The sequence below is a fragment of the Odontomachus brunneus genome, unplaced genomic scaffold (genome assembly GCF_010583005.1).
Source record: "Odontomachus brunneus isolate Ranch 3 - 2012 unplaced genomic scaffold, Obru_v1 Obru_scaffold_079, whole genome shotgun sequence".
Lineage (NCBI taxonomy): Eukaryota > Metazoa > Arthropoda > Insecta > Hymenoptera > Formicidae > Odontomachus > Odontomachus brunneus.
Window position 1 is genome coordinate 1,351,887 of NW_022639529.1, and position 8,804 is coordinate 1,360,690.

Genomic DNA, 8,804 nt, shown 5'->3' on the forward strand with positions numbered 1-8,804 from the left:
TCGACCACGACCGTTTTCGCTTGACGTTGTCGTAAGTGACCCACTTTTCATCACCAGTCACCATCCGCTGCAGAAATGGGTCGATTTTGTTGCGATTCAGCAGCGATTCGCAGATGGAAATTCGGTCCATGAGGTTTTTTTGCGTTAACTCGTGTGGCACCCATACATCGAGCTTCTTTTTGTATCCAGCCTTATTCAAGTGGTTCCAAACGGTTTTTTGTGCAATGTTTAGCTCCTGGGCAATCGAAACAGTGCTTACATGACGGTCGGACTCGACGATTTCCATTATTTTATCGACATTTTCGACAATTGGCCTTCCAGAGCGTGGTGCATCTTTGACATCAAAATTACCGGAACGGAATCGACGAAACCAAAATTGCGCGTGATTGGCTGTTACAGTATCAGGACCATAAACACTATTCACATTTTCAGCCGCCTGGCTTGCGTTTTTGCCTTTATCGAAGAAAAACTGTAAAATATGGCGTATTTTCTCTTTGCTGGTGTCCATCTTTGACGCACGCTCAAACAATACTGAGTCAAACAATTACAAAACTGTCTGAGAAGTTTTTTTAGTATGAAATCTTATCTTTCTAACGCCATCTAGCGTAAACCGATTGCACTTATACAACGCGAGATACACATTACTAAAGCCATCTATTGGAAAAATAATGGATTTCTTTTTATTACACCTTATATATAATATTTTAAAAAAGTAATTCAAAATAAATATTTATAAATATTTATCTAATAATTTACTAATATTGTATGCTGTCTGGGTTAATACTTTTAATCTTAACAGTACTTTGCGTAAGTATTTCATCACTTAGCAAAGTATTATATATTAGTATTTAAATATTGACAATGTTCTGCTTAAGTATTTTATCACTGGACGAAGTATTACATATCAATATTTAAGTATTGAAATCAATCATAAGGTAGGATTAGTAATATTAAATATTGAAATATTTGAGTACTAAAAGCTGTATTTGAATCACAGAATATTACTAAATACTGTACTTTTAATACTGAAAATAAGTAATTAATCAATGATTCATAATATGATATTTCTATAAGGGATATCTTTTATTTCTTTTGAATAATTGGTTCCATTTGGTTTCTTATTAAGTAGTGACGTAATTGGTTCCATTTGGTTTCTTATTAAGACGTGTTATTCCATGCCGCTTGTTGTAGGTCAGCAATAAATTGTTCAGCTTCGATATCAAGTTGTTCTATTGTCCTTAATGGAGTATTTAACTCGATTTTTTGCTCTAAGTCTTTCCTAAATCCATCCCAGTCTATCTTTTGATCAGATATGGCGATTGCTCTTTGATGATAATTGTTTCACTTATAGTTAAAATTATCGAAGAATAATCTGATGATAGATCATATGTATCTTCTATACTGATATAATTAGATGTAATCCCTTTCGTCACAAAGAAATCGATCAAATCCGGCAGTTTGTTTTCATCGGCAGGCCAGTACGTAGGTTTTCCTGTTGATTGACATTCACATTTTGCTTGTCTGATTGCTTCATATAATTGTTTATTTTTGGGAGTAGTTAGTCTAGATACCCAATATATATGTTGGCAATATATATGTTTAAAGTCTCCGCCGATTATAAAGTGATCTCCCATCGTCTGAAAGAGTTTCAGATAATCTTCTTTGCTTAGGGGATATCTAGGTGGACAGTATATCGCAGGCACTGTGAGATTTTTAGTTTTATGAAAGATTTTCACCGCTGTTGTCTGAATCTGAAGTGCTTTATAGTTAGCTTTTTCATAATGTTTTATGTTTTTCTTAATTATTACCTGAACCTCCCCGCGCCGTGTTATTTGGATGGGCCGTGTGATAGGTTTTAAATCCTTTTACTTTTAGGTAGTTTTCTTTAGTGAAATGTGTCTCTGATACAAGGCATAAATCTATTTTTTGATCCCATAGCAATGCTTCTAACTCTTGTATCCTTTTGAGTAATCCGTTAGCATTCAAAGCTTCTATTCTAACACAGGAAGCCATTTCTATTTCTTTTTATGAGCAGCCGCCTTATTGCTATTTTCCAATTTTGTGATTCTCTCCAGGATTGTTTTTAGCATTTGGTTTATTGTATTAAGATTTATGTCTGCTTCGATATCCTTAGTTACTTGGGCATATATCTTACTATCTAAGCTTTCCTGCGAGATTAACTCCTCTCTGGATAATATGGGAGGGTTTTGTTTTCTTTTTCTCTTCATATCATTTGTTAGTATCTTTGTTGATTTAAATGTACTTCTTTTTTGTTCGCGTAAGAGTTTATCTCTTCTTTTTTGGAGTTCTTTTGCAACCATGCATCCTCGGTAGTTTGCTGTATGGGGTTCGCCACAATTAACACACTTAGGTTTTTCGAACTTCTTTATCTTGCATTCTAAAGTAGTATGCCTTCCTGCACATTTTACGCATCTTTGTTCCTTATTGCAGTATGCTTGTGTATGACCGTACGCCTGGCATTTTTTACACTGGATGAGTGCTGTTCTTTTTCGCAATGGTTCTATTTTGATTTTCAGTCCTAATATTGAGTCAGTTTCATATATTCTTTTAATGTCAGTTGATTTATCGAATGTTAGCATAAATAATGGTAAGGGTTTCTTAATAATGGTATTATCTTTCCTTTCTTTTTTTATAATATTTACAACATTTACAATTCCTAATTGTTTGCTTGCCAATTCTTCCAGTATCATTCGAGGATCGCATGTTGGATGCAGTCCTCTAGCCATAACCTTAATCGGTCTGTTTCGTTTATCTTCATATGTGAAGTATTCTTTTTTATTTTCACGAAGAACTTTAATAAGACGTCGATATTGTTCTTCGTTAGATACATTTATTTTAAATACTCCATTATTCATGGCTTTAATTTTATATTCGACTCTTGATGTGCTTAGCAATTTGTGTACTTCGTCGAAGTTTTCTATATTGACCAAATTTATTGGTGGAGGAGGAGGAGGTGGTTTCCTTTCGGCTAGCTTCTTTTTCGCTAACTCAGAGGATGTGGCCTGTTGTTGCGGGGATGTTTCCGGAGTGTCTGATGTTTTCCTTTTTTTATTTCTCTCAATTGATTTAACTATCCACTCTGTTTCTCTTGCTAATTCCTCCTCGTTAGTATAGTATTCTTTTTTATTTACTTCTTCTTGTTTGTTGTTTATTTGAGCCGTCAGTATTCCAATTTTATGGTTTAACTGGTTAACATTATCTTGCAAGGTATTAATAGTTGCGAGAGCTTGTTGCCATGCGTTCCATAAGTAAAGCTCGTTCTGTGTTTTTAGTTGCTCTTCTTTGATAGTTATTCTCTTCCATTGAGAAGGTGATTCCATACTCACCAATGAGTGACTTCTATGTCTTACGGTCTTTTTTATATCTTGGAAGGCATTTTTCTTATCCTTGCCTTCCTCTTCAACTCCTAGTCCAGCATCAGTGTTCATTGCTTCGGCCTCTTGCCACATATGGTAATACTTCATGTCTCCAGTTGAAGTATAAGATTTAGATGAATTTTCCCTATTCTTAAGCAATAGCTGGTCCCCCCCAGAATCCGTGGGACTTGCCTCCAAGGAGGGTGGATTTTCCAGTTGACCTGGTCTGCCACCTGGGGTATTATTTTCCGTTTCAGTTTTGTCCATTGCTTCTGTTGCTAATTTTGGTCCACCCCGGGTATTTTATTTCCCTGGTACTCTCCGGTTAAGAATGACAAGACGCCGGAGAGCATTCCCCAATCCGCCACCTGGGGAGGCGCCCGATGGGGGATTAGCAACCCCTCACGGGACTTTTAATACTGAAATTAAATAATTAATCAATGATTCTCAGTATGATATTTCTGTAAAGGGATGGAATGTCTTTGGAAGAAACCGGTGAATTACTAATTCACACTCTCTTAAGGTGAATCAGTGAATAGTCACTGATATCAGTTATGATAGCACTTTCAGTGCTATACTTATAACTGCAAATCAATATATATTTACTGTTTCCAGTGATGTTTGACTAATTCATTTTAAGAGAGCACGCAAACACCATAAATATTCAAATATTTTTATCACATATACATAAAATATGTATCTCCCTTTTTGCGCATGTTGAAAAAACAAAAATTACCTAGTGTATAAAGAGACTGATATTGATTGCGCTTCGAAAACGCATTTGGGAATCAGCCTGTCCACAGCTTCGGATATAGCGTCCTTGATATTTGACATGGCATCTTTCAATATGTTTCCAGACTTTTATTTACTTGCAATTATCTGCTATTGATTCTTCTTCTTCTTTTTTCCAAAAATGCTGCGCAATCACGCTTTACCTGCAGCATGTAAATATGCGCAGAGAATGATGAGAATCGCAGTAACAGTCTTCATCATACACAAAAGCGGATATTAATCGATTGCTAATTGAAGGTGACTGTGAACGACAATATCAAATGATCGTCTCGCAACTTCATCAAGTCCCGATACTTTTATACGCGAGGCTTATCAAAGTGTGACCTCATACTAACGGCTGAGTAAACTATTGTTAACGCGAATGCAGAAAAATTGCTGAAGTTCATGTCGATATGCGTGTATAGTCATAAGTTTTGTGTAAACACTAATGTAGCTCACATTCGTTCTTCTCAGAATACTCGTCGCTTATTTCTAACAATAAGGAAGCCGAAGTAAAGATATGGAGATAAATGTACTCTACTGCACGTAATAAACTAACTCCTTACAATGTTATTATGTTACGACGTAGATGTCTGCCCACACGGTTGCAGCGATGTGCAAAACGTTTTTGTTCATTATTAGTTGAACTTGAACTTTATCAGATATAAATGGATTGTCTTGGTAAACCCATAATTCGCATATTTATGCAGAACGTCACGGTGAGTGAATTGTGAGTAAATAAAGAAGTTTGTAAGAAACTCCCTTTTGCTGATGCCCGCACGAAACTCGCGAGAATTTCTCCCCTTTTCTTCGTCGGGACACTCGGCGAAGAGTTTTAAAAATTTGTTTTATAAAATCGACTTTTATCGACTTTTACGAGGATTGATTCCATTAACTTGAAAACATCGCGTATTGTCTTACTTCAGAAGATCCATTTCTTTCTTAATGTTCTCGTTAAATTATTCATCCAATTTTCGCTTATTTTTCACTGGATGTTTTATTTTTCACATCCGAAAAAGCATTTTTACTTTAAAGAAAACTGCGTATCGATAGCGCGAATTGATTTCATCGCGCACAAAAATAAATTTTAGTTTTTCCGACATTTTTGTGCGATAATTTATTTAATTGTATGCGTAACATGATAAGCTGTATTACATCGTTATGGAAAATATATAACTGCAGAGCGCAGCGATTAAAATGAAAAACTGATAGATAAGTAACATAGTTGGCGAACAAACAAGTTAAGATGAAGACAAAGCAGTTTATTATTATAATTGAAAAAATTACTTATCGCATTATCTCCAGTAAGCACCAACTATCAGTAATGTAACATTAATGTTATATAATCTCTTATTCAATAATGTAAATAAAATATAACACGTGTGTCATGTAACAATTACATTATTGAGCGAGAAATTGTATCATTGTAATGTTGTTGTTAGTTGATGTTACTTGATGTTAGTTGATGTTACTTGATGTTAGTTGTTTTAGTGGAGCCGTTTCGTACCATTGTTATTACTATTGCTATCGCTAGTCTTGACAGCTAAAATTATCGTTGGTACACATAGTACCCAAATTAACGAACATGTAATATACTTGTCCTATATATTTATCAATTTTTTCGTTTTTGCCCTCCATCCAGAACCAAGTATTATCCAGAACTGTACATTTGGTTGTGTTAGACTGTGGATAGGGAGGTCTGCAAAAATATCAAGTTATATAGAAACGATAAATAGTAAATATACATATATAGTATAAATATAACCAATAAATATTATTAATAATTAAAATATAGAGAGTCACGATAGTAATAGCGAGAAAAATATATAAATCATATAAATGATATCTAAGAACGCTTATACTTTTTCCATGGCATTGTGACGGCTGGATATCTGAAAAAGAAAAGTTAAATAATATACATACAATAATTATATATGTATAATTATATTATAGTTTCAGTAACATCTGACACATGTTCATAAATATTATACATTTAGGATGCATAGTTTAAAGATTTAAAGATTTTAAAGGTTTTCTGTATCCCACTTCTCTTGTATTAAATTTTAATAAATAAAATTAATTTTATAATTTTAATAAATTAAAATTAAAATTAAAATTAAATATATTTTAATAAAAATAAATTTCCTGTCCATTAAGCGTTTTTTGCACAAGATATTATATTTGATTTGTTAATATTATTAGAGCTATAATAGAACTGCGTTGAAAAAAATTGGTGATTTCTAATTCAGCTTTTTTCAACTCTTAGGGTGACGTGTGCCCTTAATATAATAAAAGAAGACTCAATTGTGACGAAGCTTAACACATTGACTGCTAATGGAATCACCAGATGCCGACATTAGAATATTGCCACGTGTCACAAATTTACACATAAAACGTAATCCCACAGTTGTATATAACACATTAAATACGTAATCAATCGGAAACCAGTGAAACGATCTAACGAATATATGCACTGTAACTTGCATTTGTTCACCGTATCTTGCGTCATTTAAACTTCTGTCGAATATTAATATAATAAATATAAATTACCGTAACAGTCAACGTATTAAATAATGAAGAAAAATCAGACTTACGACATAGGAACACCAGGAAATTTACAAGTACTGTCCTCCATTACTTTGGCCAAGTAGAGAACAGCGCTGGTATGTGAGCATGCCACATTCATAAGACCTGAAATATAAATTTACTATGGCGCATCTTCTTTTTCGCTTGTTCTTTTATTTTACTTTTTTTTTAATTTACTTTACATCGTTCAAATAACATGTACCTAGATTAAGTTACAATCTTTCTCTGTGTATGTGAAGAGAAATTTAGTCACAATTTGGCTGCATGAATCCCCCATTGAAATAAGCATCGATATTGCCAATGGGATGCGTTATTCCGAGTTTTGATGTGTGAAGCACGATAACCTGCTTTGCATCTAATCTTGTCTAATCTATTTTTGCAGTCATAAACAACGGTTGCGCAGGATCGCAGCCGAATAGAAGCGGGATTTTCTCGTAGCCCGACTCTTGGATATATTTCGAGGCGACACACACGTGCGCGCCAAGACTGTGACCAAAGAATCGCATATTGTTCAAAGGAACACCGCATTTCTTGTTCAACGACATGACGTATCTGTAAAATAAGATTTGCATGAATATCTTGGAAACAGAAAATCTCCTTCTATGTTAGTGCTGTACAAATTCTCCTAAATTAGAACGTAACTTTCATGCCTGAGTGAGTTTCAGCAAGAGTTTTGTCAATCTTATAAGCGATGGTTTACTTGCCTAATTAGCAATACTATCACTGAGTATATTTAAAAACATATCAATTAAAAAACCACAAAATATCATTAAGGTTCTTAGATATTCGCTGCGGAACTTCAGATTAATGACATCAAAAGAGAGAAACGCATATCTGAAATCTTTGCGTACAATTTCAACATAACAAGATATTTTTGTAAAAGAACATTTCTAATCGTTTAAGCATACGTGTAAATCGTTCCGAAAATGATCCTTTAACAGTCAATAGCTGTAAAATTAACGTGACATGCAAACATTTCTCTTTAATCTACCTTCCCTCTTGATTTTGCCACGTTCATTTTATGACTATTTATTAACTATTGACAGGGAAAGATAATTTCCAAAACATTTTATAAGTGTGCTCAGCGACCTAAAGTGTTCTTTGATGCAAATATCTTTTTATTTGCAAATAGCACATAAGAACTTCCAGCATATTACTTTTTACTTCTAGTCACAAGCGTTTTGCGCTGCGCTGTCAGCAACTTTGCAACTGCTGCAAGATTTTCTGATGAACGACTAGCGGTTTACGCCTTTCCAATATGTTTATTAAGCGATCATCATTTACTCTAGCGTACTTTCAATATACTGGATCGCTTAGTAAACATCTTGGAAAAATGTTAACCGGTAGTGTCGTTCAAAAGAAAATCTTACAACAATTGCAAAGCTGCTGCAAGCGCAACGGAAAGCGCTTACTACGCTGCTCTACTGAACGCACAATGTCCGTTTCACATTTTTTATCGCACTTCTATTAACTTTTCATTTAATGTGACGTATATATGAAAAATAGTTGTACCTAGCCATGTATTTACCTATTTTACGAGTATTAACCACTGCATCAGGGTATCCTAAGAATTTTACAAGAGGTAGGCCAGTCATGTCGCATGCCACGTCAGTCCAATAGGAAAATACCGTAACGCCTTTCTGTAAAAGCGAGAGATATTATGTACTTTTCAGAAGAATTCAGATATTTTATCTCCCGTTCGAGTACCACAAAACAATCGCCACTTCTTTCATATATCCTCTAAATAAATAAATAAATAAGTAATAAATGGTAATAAGTAAATTATATATATATATATATATATATATATATATATATATATATATATATAAACTAAGAACTTTCGGACCTATGTTCATAGGACCTTTTCTGTCCACCTTGACCTGTACTATCACTCTGCAAAGTTATGACATAGCCTTTTTCCGCACCCTATATATGTCCCAGATCACCTTCACAATCCCTCGTGAGGACGTAGAGAAGATTGAGATGAACACAAAAATCCCATATCATTTTGCGATATTCGCAATAATAGTCGAGATATTAATTAAAGAAGATTGATGAATGATCACA